The sequence below is a fragment of the Salarias fasciatus genome, chromosome 1 (assembly GCF_902148845.1).
Source record: "Salarias fasciatus chromosome 1, fSalaFa1.1, whole genome shotgun sequence".
Classification (NCBI taxonomy): domain Eukaryota; kingdom Metazoa; phylum Chordata; class Actinopteri; order Blenniiformes; family Blenniidae; genus Salarias; species Salarias fasciatus.
In genome coordinates, this window is record NC_043745.1 from 6607098 (window position 1) to 6619996 (window position 12899).

The 12899-nt window shown below is 47.4% G+C and overlaps 1 protein-coding gene across 1 annotated transcript in view; it reads left to right on the top strand.

Moving 5' to 3' along the window:
• The first annotated feature begins 3711 nt into the window (after positions 1 to 3711).
• Positions 3712 to 12899, top strand: part of LOC115395310 (cell migration-inducing and hyaluronan-binding protein-like) — a 184731-nt gene continuing 175543 nt past the window's right edge. The window contains exon 1 of the mRNA XM_030101175.1: positions 3712 to 3833. The gene's annotated coding sequence lies outside the window, so the exon portion shown is untranslated. The remainder of the gene's footprint in view (positions 3834 to 12899) is intronic.

The following is a 12899-nucleotide window of genomic DNA, read 5'->3' on the forward strand; positions in this document are numbered from 1 at the left end:
TCGCTGCTTTTCACACACTTAAAGTCATGTTGAGATAATGGGCTTAAGACTCAGCAGAAGCTTTTATGCTTCTGTAGTAAACGGTATTTCTTGAGGTTTCACAGCCTTTGGCTGTAGCGGTGAATTGTCGACACTGGTGCCCTCTACGGGTCCCACTCCACAGCAGAATAAACTCCCTGCAGAGCCACAATGTTTAGAGTCTGTAAGGAAGACAAATTGATGTTGGCACTGCCAAATGGAAGGATCAGATCATATTCCACACTCTCTCAAACGCGTAGCATGTTTGACTTCACTGTAGTGAGATGATAAAAGGAAGGAGTCCTGTGGCACATAGGGAGCAGCACAATTTCATGCAAATCACATCAGTATGTATAGAATTTCTTCCACTTCATTAAATCCGGCCACTGTGACCAGCTGGGTTTGGTGAACGGCCAAATCATGCTGATAATGTCGCCGCTCATCGGAGAAGTGTCCCTGCAGGAAAGCTCAGGAGGGTGGGACTGCAGCGTTTGAGCCTTCAGGTGTCAATAGCCACAGTGATGGATCTCCAGCAGCTCCGGGAGTTTTACGATAGTTCGGGAAGTTCTGGTTTGCTGCTCAAACTAATGAAAGAATTGAGAGATTTATGCCAATCCGAGTTGGAGCGCTCCGACTCTGAGTCAGAATCAGATATTTTTCTACACTAACTGCAGATAAGTTTTCACTTGTGATCCAGAAACGACGAGCTGTAAAATAGAATATAATAAACCAGATGATCTACGCTGGTGTCGAGCCGTGTCTGTGTCGTTTCAGTGATTTTCACTTTCTTTCCACTGTCTGCACTCAGTCCTGCAGTGAGGTCAAGGTTTGCATTTACAGCTGTCAGCACGGCGTTCGTCCTCCGTTGACACAGCGAAGAGCACCCTCACGTCGACGTGACCGCCTGATGGATGTGATCTTCTGGAATGTTTTGCTGCCTTTCCTCGAGGGCTCGTCAAGGTGTGCACATCGCAGGGGCGAGCGGCGGGAGAGGCGGAGCAGCACCCGTCATCATGAACAGTGACAGCCATTCAAATGCATGTTGATGTGGTGTCTTAATGTGACTTTGATGCACATTCCCTGGTGAAATAAGGTTTTCCTCCACTGTCATGACTCAAGTGTTTTCATTAAACTAACAGCGCCCACTAGTGGCCCCACATTTTCAGCGTTTCTGTGCTAGCGAACATTCGTCACACAAAAAATTTAAGAAATGATGCCTTTTCACTTGAAACGTTGTGTAAACAAGGTCTTGGTGTTTTTCAGTAGTATTTTACCTGAAGACTCTTTGAGTGTGATGTGGAGTTGGATGGACTGCACACAGTGATGCTATCAGTAGCTTTCCCTCACTGTTGATTCCAGTGCTGAGCACATGGAGTCTCTTTTCATTCACAAATGAAGGTGAAACCACACTAACATAACATGAATGCTCGACTCTCGTCGTGACGGATGCAGACTGAACCTTCAGTCCGTCTTCTGCATTCATATTTATTCATGGCTTGGTACAGATCCAGGGAGTTTACGGATGCATAACAAATGAGCAAAGTCCGTTTTACCCTGGATCTGGAGTCTGGAGGGGAACCGTTGTGTCAGGTTGCAGCAGCCGTAAGCATCACTCCGCATTGTGATAGACGGCTGTATTTTCACTGGATGTGTTTTCACTGGATGTCGCAGCTGATCCGACAATGAGTATGTTCTCCACATATGGCAGGCTACACACGAGGGATTGGACGAAAGATGACGGACTCGTAATGTCACAGGTGACTGGATACCGGTTCTCCCAAAGCATGCACATCTGGTGGGGATGGCCGCTCCGGATCTGCTTCTGATCCGCTGCGCATCCAGTGGGAATACAGCCGGTAATTAAAATGGGGGCTCATGCTTGCAGCTACTGCTGTGTGACGCGAGGGTTTCGTTCCAGATCTGTTCAGCATCCAGTGTAAAATGGGCCTCACACCACTGACAGCCTGTGGGGGCAGTGTTGTGCAGCATAGCTCATGTGCGACCAGAGAAAGGAACAAAGAAAACAACGGAAACGAGCAAAGACTGAAAACCAGCAGATCTACGACTTTAACTCGTCTGGACATTGAGACAAATAGCTAAATTGCCCTGCCTTCTTCTGGAGGAACTGTTTAAAAACTGCTGATGTCAGAAAGGTGTAGGAGTATTAAGGCAGTGACGTATAACGCTTGATATGCATGTAAACAGAGCAGAAATGCACCTTCACTCTACAGTTTTTTGTGGCCTGGATGCACATAATAAACCAAAACTGAAAAGATTTCAGAGGCCCACTCCGAGGTCCCTGTTGAGCTGCATCAGTTTGCTGTCTCTCAGTGTTTCCTGTGGTTCAGCTCTGCCCCCGGTGGCTGACAGTGGCTCCACCTCACCATGATACTCAACAATCCCTCCATCCATCTTCTAAGCTTCTTAATCCTTTTTAAAGCTGACTCTACGATAAAGGTAGACAAATTAAAAGATGCAGAAAACACTCACATTATGGCCAATCTTAAGAACCACTTTATCTCATCTGAAAGCTTTTGGAATGAAAAAAAAATCCATCCACAGGTAGAACATTCAAACTCTGCACTGAAGACTTGGACCTGGGATTTGAGTGTTAACCACTGTGCTATGGGGATGAATCTAGAAAATTCTATACATTTTAATGGGTGTTTTTAATCAACATGTTGTAGGGGGACTTCATCCATCTTCTATAGTGCTTCATCTGGTTCAGGGTCGCAGGAAGCTGGAGTTCGCCCAGCTCACTATGAAAGGACAGTCATCTGCTCCATCAACGGGAAAAACACACTTACATGCACTTATTTTTTAACTACTGAAGGAAATTAAACTGGTAAAAAAAACAAACAAAAAAACAAAAAAACCTCTAGACTACTCAGATTCAAACACACAGACCTGTGGCTGTGAGGTCAGAGTGCAAACCACTACCACAGGGGAGTAACTTCACTGGTAACCACTAAACGGGGTGAGTGGGGGGAGTGTGACTCAATGTAAGGTGCTGTGGCTCTGCTGAGGTGAAGCTATATGAGTGAGGTCCATCAATCTATAATCTATTTATAACCATATTTCATATTATATTTCAAAGTGCTCTTCTGGTGACTGGTACAGCGAGGACAGGGAAACACATAGCGATGTACATGCCACACATTCAGCATTCCCCAGTCTCTCTTTTCATCCTTTGTTTTCATGGAAAACTTGATGTAAATGTGAGAAATGGCGCCAGAGCAGCTGCTTGAGATATTGATCAAGAATTGGTGGAACAATAGTGGGTGGTCTAAATATTTCTGCAGGACCAATATAGCCAATGATCTGCACTGACCCTCCTTTAAAACAACAAATGAATTGATATTTTATTGGAAATAGTTCAGTTTGACCCGGCTTCACCAAGCGCTAAAAGTTCAAGAAGATTAAAATAAATCTTTATGGAAAACACTGGTGCGTTCATCATCTGCACTAAAGCCAGGGAACGAATAGGAATACCCCTCCAAAACACACACACACACACACACACACACACACACACACACTCACACACACACACACACACACACACACACACACACACACACACACACACACACACACACACACAGACGCGCGCGCGCACGGTGCGCGGTGGGCGTGTCCTCCCCGCAGCTGGAGTAAATAGAGGCGGCGCCGCAGCGTGCGCCCGGACAGGGAATGGCCGTGTCTCGCGCTCAGACGCCGGCTGACACATGAGCAGGACTCCGCTCCATCACCGCACCGCCGCGAGCCGCGCGCCTCACGCACCCCGCAAGGATTACACCGACGCACATCTACTGGTAGGTGTCCAAGCTCTTTCTTCACGTGCGCGTGTCAGTATGCGCCGCATTCTGAGTGGGCACTTAAGGGCGCGAGCCACAGGTGTGTAAAGATGCGTAAACCTGGGGTCTGTGCGCGCGTGGCATAACGCTCGCTTTACAGAGTGGTGCCGCCGTGCGCGTGCTGCTCGGACCCCCCAGTCCTGCCACGACTCCAGGGGCTGAGAGGTAAGTGCGGACTCCCGGGCAGCTCCGGCTCGGCCGGCAGAGCGCGTGCCACCGGCAATGTAAATAAAGTGTGGGTGATGTGCATGAGCTGCCGCGCTCCTGCCGGGAGGCGCGCGCCTTCCCTCTGCGCCCAGGACGCAGATCTGTGCGCTGATTGACCTGTCAGTCAGTGAAATGAAGGAAGAAATAAAACAGTATTCATGAGGAATCAGCAGACTTCCATCCGAATCTACACCCGCGCGCGTCTTTTCTGTCTCCCGCGCTGAATTTGCGCGCCGTGTTTGGTCGGCCGCGCGGCTCTCCTCTCCGCTCCGTTCCGGAGGAAACAAGTGCAGCCGGCTCCCCGGTCTCCAACAGGTCAGTGCCCGTCTCCCTGCGCCGTGTCTGCGGGGATGATGCTCCGGTCTGAGGTCAGAGTTCACCCCTCATCCCTCTAATCACTGCCTGGACTCTGCGGACTGACCTGCGCATAACGAAGAGGCGCAGTTTGGACACACTGCTGGAGTCTCTCCAGCCTGCAGCGATATGTGCATTTAATCGTCTCTCTTTGGATGTTCTTATCTGGCTTCGCTTGACAAATCTGAAAATGAAGCAGAAATAATCTCCCACCGCACTCAGCTGCTGCTCATCTTCATCCCTTCACTTGATGTTCAGTGAGAGCTGCACGTGATTAGATATACATATGACTGATAAACAGTAAGTATGTGATGCTGATGCCTCTGCTCATCTCTCTCTTTCTGATCAGACGTATTAGTTTAGCATTTCTTTGATCGGATCTGCAGCAGCATTCTAGAAGTGGAAGAATTTCCAATGTTGCTGTTTAAAGTTATCTTTGTGCTTCTGGCCCGTTGCCATGTGAAGTTACAAACACATTACGGCAGTTCAGTCAGTCTTTTTCTGTTATTTCATGAGATTGTTTAGATGCCACGTGTCTCTTTAACCCTGAGGTCTCCTCTCTTCAGTCCCAGCGCTCCCCGGTTCAGGCTGTTGCACTGTGGTCAGGACTATTAAATTTCGATGCATCAGTTCCCTCTGTGGCTCACCGCTCCACTGTTCCCTCATCACCTTCGGCGTCCTCCGGAGAGGCCGACACGATGCCGAGCAGAGCCGCCGCAAAGAGCGGCTCGGGGACATTGATAATGAGGAAGGTGAAGGAGAAACGGATCGGAGTGACGGCTTTTGTCAGGAACGAAGGTTGTTGGAGCGGCTGAGGCGAGAATCGGTGTCGGTGTGAGAGTTGTGACGGTAATGATGATGAAAACAGCACATGATGAAGGAGTAGTGGAGCGCTCCCTGAAGTGAACCACAGCCGAAAGCTGCGGCTGGAGTCAGGATTACACCGGCTGAGGTGCAGGTCCTTTCATCTTTAGCTGACTTGCAGATGTACAGACTGTGTGTGTGTGTGTGTGTGTGTGGGTTAGACACTGGGATATGGTTGTTATTACAGGCTTGCATCACCTCTGAATCTGCAGCTGCTCTGATGTGTCTGCTCTGCATTTAGCAGCTACGAGCTCCGGGTCTGTCCAGGAAAAGACGGAAGGAATTCATTGCATTGAGAAGCTGTTGGAGGGGAAACCGTCCTCTGGTGAAGCTCCAGCGTTTGTCGCTGCCACCTGCTTTCCCCTACCCTGCTAATCTTCCTTTCAATTCCGGTATTGCATTTTTATTTTCCTTTTTTTTATTCGGGGGTTTTGTGGTGAACAGATCTCTCTCAACAGGAATATGAATACAACACTTCTCTGCTTCCATTTTTCATGAGCTGAACTCAAAGATCTGAGACTTTTTCTGTGTTCACAAAAGGCCCATTTCTCTCGGAGATTGTTCCCAAATGTGTCTAAATCTCCTCCTGCTGAGATAGCCCCTCCCCCTGCCAGGCGGGGCATATTGAGGTTCTGATCAGAGGCAGGACTGCTGCTCAGGTGTGTGTCAGGCGCTGCAGCCGATCCAGACATCGGTAGGCGAGGACAGGACGCACCCTGGACCGGTCGTAAACAGATGGAAAACGCGCACACACACACACACACACACACACACACACACACACACACACACACACAGCATCAATGACCTCACATGCATGGGGAGAACATGCAGACTCCACACAGACAGGAGCTGCCCGCTGTTTGAACTGACGAGCTGCCAGACTGAAAGCTCCAGCCCGTCACAACACGGGGAAATAACCGACGCTGTTATGCAGCTCGCACACTGTCAATTCTGAGTTTCAGCCGTTTTTAGGACTCATGAGATGGTTTGCTAGATCTTAGTAGTATTGGCGGAGGCTCCGACGCTGAATGTTTTATGATGCAGAGTCTAAATTTTACATGTTTTCTAATGTTTTTACCCACTCAGATATGACTGGGTAGGAGTGAAACATTTTCAAAGCAGTGTGTCAGAGTGTGAATACAGATTCATGACTTTTAAGAAGGAATGGAAGCGGGTCGAAATGGGACGCTCTGCTTTCGATACTAATGTTCTGTTTTGGAATTCTTCTTCAAAACGTTTCCATTGAATTCCTGAAGCTCTCAAACGATTCCTGTGAAGTGAGTCAGACTCTCACAGTGGATGAAACGTCCCCCGTCTGCTTCTCAGCGGCCTTGCTGACAAATTAAACAATGACACAGCGACGAGTTGAAATCGTCTGCCAGTGCACTGTGGGTCATGTGACCCTCGTCCGGCATCAGTCGTCCTCCTCCCGGCGTGACGCTGCTGCTTCACCTTGACTTCCAGAGGAAAGGCTCTTCTGTGGCTCGTGCTCCAAGAGGTGGAAGTACCTGACCGTTCCATAAGTGCATGATGAATTTGGACTGAACAGACTTTAATTCTCTCCCGGCTGCGACACTTCTTCAGATCTGGTCTAACGCGCCTCGTATTATGTTAGTGTTGTTTTGTTTCTGCTTCTCTTGAAAGATTTGGAGACAAACTGACTGTTTGCTCGGGCCTTATGTTTGATACCCCTGTTATAGAGACTCTGACCAGCTGGGAGCAGAAGGCTCTTTCTGTCCAAATCTCATCAATGAAAGTAAAGTCGTTGATGTCCTGGGTCAGTGATTGCACTCAGGGTCACAGTGTTTACTGTCAGAGGATGTTTTTACTACGACGGCTTGTTTAGTATGAGTGATGCCAACGAGCGGCGCTCTGCGCCAGTGATCCTAATAAACTACCACTGAAGGAAATCTGATTCTGCTGCTGAAGAAGTCTCCTGTCCCATCCCACAGCTCTGGTCACTCTTTCCTACCAGAGAAACAGCACCTACCTGTAAATAAGAGATGTGTTCTTCTTTTATTAACACTGACCCGAGGCTTTGGCTGCTCTCAGGTTGTCAAAGTCATGAGACACTTTTTTGGCTGGAGAGCAGATCTAGGAAAAGAGCCCAAGGCTTTTAACTGGCTGTGCTGCTGCTTGCCTGTGTACTTTGGATTGTGGGGTCAGTGGAGGCGGCTTGGCTTGATTGGTAGAGTGGTCAACTCTCAGACGGAAGGTCGGGTTTGATTCCGCATGTCAAATATGTCCTTGAGCAAGACACTTCGAGTGGTATTATGGTGAATTCGATTATGATGATTAAGTCTCGTACAACTTTCTCCAGTTTTATCATTCCCAGACTCCTGCTCTGAATACTCGAACATTTATTGAACATTTCTTCAAGTAATTAAAAAACAAAATAATGTATGTAAAGTACTTTGGGGGCTGCTCAAGCAGTGGGAAAGTAAAATCCCTTTAATGTCTTGGCTGATCAGAGAGGGGCTCCGATACAGAAAATGCCTTTTCGGGTCAACGAATTTCTGGAGGACCCAGGAAGGAGAAGGGAGACCATGCAAACTCAGGACAGCAGCACTGACCACAGCACTGACCACTGCACCCCGAAGTTGTTCTGCTGAATGCAGTAGAGGATGCAGGGTTCTGGGTTTGATCCCCTGAGAGTGTCTCTCTCTCTCCTGCTGCGTGAGGAAACCAGGCTCTGCTCTCACGTCACTCTTCTCGCTGGAAGGAAAGAAGGTAGAAACAGCAGGTACCAGAGTCAAACATGAGGAGGAAGACTGCTGTAAAGTCTCCCCGCAGCTACACGGATGATGAATCCTATATTTTTCTTGTGGGGAAGACGAGCTGTCTGCTTAGCATGTGTAGAGATGAGACGGGTGAAGCCGACCTGACAGACAGAATCGGCTACAAACGGCGCTGCGCGGCGGCGAATCACATGACCTGGGGCGGATTTGAAAGGCGTTCATGAAGAACCTACAGTTTTATTTCCAGAGCTTTGGATTGTAGCAGCTCTGTGCAGAGATTTTGAGACCTACAGAAATTGTGATGGAGAGCAGAGAGATGGGTTATTTAGCATTTATTCATTTGGGGACGAATTCTGAGTGCTTGCATTTAGACAAAGAGTTGCTTTCATAAATTGTTTTCATTTAGATGAAACTCGGTCCACTCACTCAACCGACAAAACTTCCCTGGGATCTAAGAATAAGTGTCTTACTGTGTTGAACAGATTAAAAGTAGCTATAGTAGAGGTTAGCACTTGTTTCTCACAACAAGACAACTTGGTTTTGATTCCGTCCTGACATCTCTGTCTGCCCCTTTACAGGATTTTTCAAATTTAAAGGCATCTTTTTGGGGTTTTCATTTCATAAAAATTTCAGGTTTTACACAAACATGCTGTAAATGATGTAGTTAGCATGTAGTGCCGCTAACGGGTGCTGTCTATTGTAAAGAAAGCAAACACACACAGACAATGTGGCGGTATAAACACTAACTACGGCGAGAATACTGACATTTGTATGGACAGATAATGAAGTAGGATTGTTATTACGGTGACTGTGTTGCTGGTTGAATCCCTGGACGAAGGACTTTGTATTGTTCCCCTCAACTCGGGACTGCTCCCTGCCTGCTGCCTCTGTCTCCTTGTCAGTTGAAAAGAATGATCTCCAGAGCAGATTAAAAACGAGGTTCATTTTAGTTTTCTTGGATCGTTATTGATTCTCTTTATCAGCCTCATCTTTGAATCATGTCACGTCGTCAGGGTTAGTTCTTGCAGAGCTGCTTGTGTGTTTGTGTTCGGTCTGTATCAATTGGGTGACCTGTTAAGGTGTACCCTGACATGAACCTGTAAGTAATCTGTAACTGAGTGATGACACATGTGGTTACATTCTCTAATCATAAATGTTTTGTTATTTTTATGCAGTTTGACTGTTTTCTGAAGGTACATCAACTTTGTCATTGCTGTTAGTGTGTGTCTGTGTGTGATTTTTATTTTTAATATTTTCTCTCCAAGAGGTAAAATCTCAGTTAAGGTTCTGAGCGGGAGGATTTGGCTTCAGTGTTGAACAAGTATTGTTGAAGATTGATGAGACTGAGGGGCTTTTCATAAAAACAGATTTCTTGGTAAAATCCATCTCTTAAGGAATTTGGATTATAGGGACAAGTCCCGTCCCTGTGCAGGAATAACATGGAAACTCTCCTCAGAATGACTGTGACCTGGATCCACAGTGGGTTAGAGAGCGCTAACCACTACTCCACAGCTGTGAATGTCTCCACTCTACCTGCCATAAAAAGCTTTGTCCAACTTATTTTTTGCTTAATAACCAGATAACTCTTTTCGATTATGCTTTGAAAACATCGTCTGAGCGAAGGAAAGCTGCTGCAGTGCTCTTCCATCCATCACACCCTGACTAAACAACACACCGACGTGTGTCCCGAACCTTTGGCATTTCTTGTGTTTTGTCTGCTCAAAAGCAATTTCTCTTCCAAAGCGAGGAACGCAACTGTTGGCAGAGAGAAAGCATTTAGTTTCCAGGGCCGGAGTTTCCACTCGCACATGCACACGTACAGTCGGGGACGTTATACGCTGGCGGGGGGGTGGAGGGGGGTTGCTGGCAAAGGGCTGCCACCGTGGACGACTGGGCCGTCAGCCAAAGGCCACAGTTTACTTGAGGAAACCATCAGCTCTGTGGCCCAGGACTGAAAAATGTCTCTCTGCTCCCGCCAGGCCTGCCGGCTCCTCCGCTCCCCTCTGGAACAGAATAGCTCCATATTGGTAGATGCGGTGGCCCAGATGGAATCTCTTCTGTTTTTTTCTTTGTATTTTGTTTGTTTGACCCATCAGTCAACGCCTTAATGGCCTGTGAAATTGTTTGGCACAGTTGCTCCGCTGTCTGTTCTGGCTGCCCTGCAACAGGAGCTGGGTCGACCCGATTCCACACTCCTCTCCGCCCAGTCCATGTTCCTAATTAATGTGAGAAAGCCGCGGGACGAGGTTGGCATTAATAACCGGGGGGAATCGACTCCAGGTACTCCACGGCACACAGCTGCTCCTGCTCTGTGTTGCAAGTCTTTTTCGTTATCAGTGGATTAGTACGATCCAGGCGGAGGAAACGCAGACAAACATTCTCCACTACCTGAGCGCCCACGAGCCACCGTGGCCGCTCCGAAGCCGATATTAAAGTCACACAACTTAGCGCTCCAGACCGCGTTTTGTTTGGATCCCGAGAGTCCAATTTAGATCAAAGCACAGAGAAAAGGGTGTAGCGTAGTATACACCCAATGGAGCTTTTGTTTATCCTCCTTTTGATTTGCAGTAATTGAATTTCCCACCTTTGCCGACAAAGGAAGGCTTCAAACGGGCCTGTGACTGTGTGTGTTTGGAATTATGTGCTGAAATGAGCTGACAGTTGTCCTTCATATGTTCAGGATTAAGGATTTTTTTCCAGAACTGGGGATTTTGTATGACAATTTGGAGTCCATCAGATGGCTTTTAAATCAGAACTGTTAATTTTAACACCGTAGGGAGGGAGAGTTACATCTTCAGTGAGTCTCAGATCACTCTGTTGAGATAACTTCAGGGTTGAACCTGGTTTTCTGAGCTCAGCTGACTTCCCACCGAGGTAAATCACCACAGTAAGGCTAACCTGTGGGATTATGTTCCGGATAAGAGATCAGAGAATAAAAGCTCTGCAACCTGACCAATCAGATGTCCTGCATCTGAAATAATGAGGGTAATCATAATGGTCACTCATAGCGTAGCTGCAGAAACATAAATGTCTGAAACACGCAGCTACTCCTGCTGTGAAGAAATAGTATTCTAACAAAATGTGCTCACACCAGGAGCTCAGCCTCAGAAGAACTCGATGGAAAATCTACACCAAAGGAAGGACGCTAAGAAAGCTCAGCCCCAAACGTCTGCACTGCGATAAAGTGAAACAGTGAAGTGCTGTTCATTGATTTTATCTGATGAATTGATATTGTGTAATCTCACTAAGTTGCGCATTAGGAATGGACAATTTGCTGTGAGCATTCTGTTTTCTCCTTTTGCGGCGGCAGCAGTGTTGCTTTTGTTCTGGATGTTTGAATCCTCGGTATTTTTGGAGAATAACTGTTTGCTCCCCCATTGTGACTTAAGCTGCCCTTCAGGGTTTATGATTGGACAGAAACTTCAGACTCTGCCCCTTTTATGTGAAACTACTTTGGGGAAACCCTGGATTGAAATGCAGGGTTGATATTCAGCTTTGTAGTGCCACTTCTCAAAGATGGTGAATATCTAGGCAAGTAGAGATATCCCAGGAATCTTATTCCGTCTTCGTAGGCCTCCGGCGAGGCACCTGTCCTCAGGTGACCCTGAATTGGACAAAGCGGTGCACAACATGAAGGTTTTTCACTGGTTTGTGTTGTTTACCTTCACTTGTCATTGTAAATCAAGCTGTCACCGAACAGCAGGCTGGATTCACAGTCGGGAACAACAAGCCTACGAAGGCTGTGATCTTCAAAACACAGACATCCACTTTATTGCTTCTTAAGCAGGGAAAGTTTTCTGTCCCAAAACAGTTTGTTTTCTTTCATTAAGATCTCCGGAGGCTCTCTGCTTCCTGTCCTTTCAGTGAGAGCGCAGCCTGCCAGCGCCTCAACCCTCTGAATTCTCTTTCCAGTCAGAGCAGTCCTCAGGTACGTGGAGCTTGTTTACAGCTGGAAATCTTCTCCACAGATTCCCCTCGTTCACACAGAGCACACTCCGACCCTGAATACAGATCGAGTCGGTTTGCAGCTTCCAGTGTGTGTGTGTGTGTGTGTGTGTGTGTGTGTGTGTGAAGCTGCTGCATCTGCCTCTATTGAACAAACCAAGAATGCGTTGGTTGTCATTAGCCGTCTCTAACTCGCATCAGAACAGGCATGAAACCTTGGACAGAGAGAAAGGAGCACGTCTGCGTACTGGAAACCACAGATCTCCACGTGATACCACTGTGCTGACCCGGTATTCACGCTAGAGGAAGACACACACACACACACACACACAAACACACTTGGGAGTCCTGCATGTTTATCAAGCCTCGTCTCTAATGTGCCAAGATATGTGTTTGGACAGGCAAGAATTGTTATCCTCTCCTGACGTGTGTGTGTGTGTGTGTGTGTGTGTGTGTGTGTGTGTGTGTGTGTGTGTGTGTGTGTGTGTGTGTGTGTGTGTGTGTGTGTGTGTGTGTGGTGACAGAGGTGGTGATGTGTAATAAAGGTGAATCAGTGTTTCAGACTGGAGCCACATTCGGATGAACTGCGATGGAGAAAATGCGCGGTGCATATATATTAAACCAGGTGAGACTGAACACAGATTTATGTGTTTGTACTTGTATTGCTCTCTTTCAGAGGAGTGGCAAGAATTTTAAGACTTCAGAAAGCAGGATTTTGTTGGTCTTCCTTCTTCTGGATATCCAGTTTGAGGGTGTAGTGCTAAAGCCACTTTGAGTTCTGACTTGAGGGTTCAGAACTGAAGTTAAGGTCAGGGTTTAATTGAAACGAGCTAATCTGCATCTCCCTGCACTGGCAGCCGAGCGCTCTCTTGCCCCGGTCATGACCGTCATCAGTCACGCCGTGGCATCACGG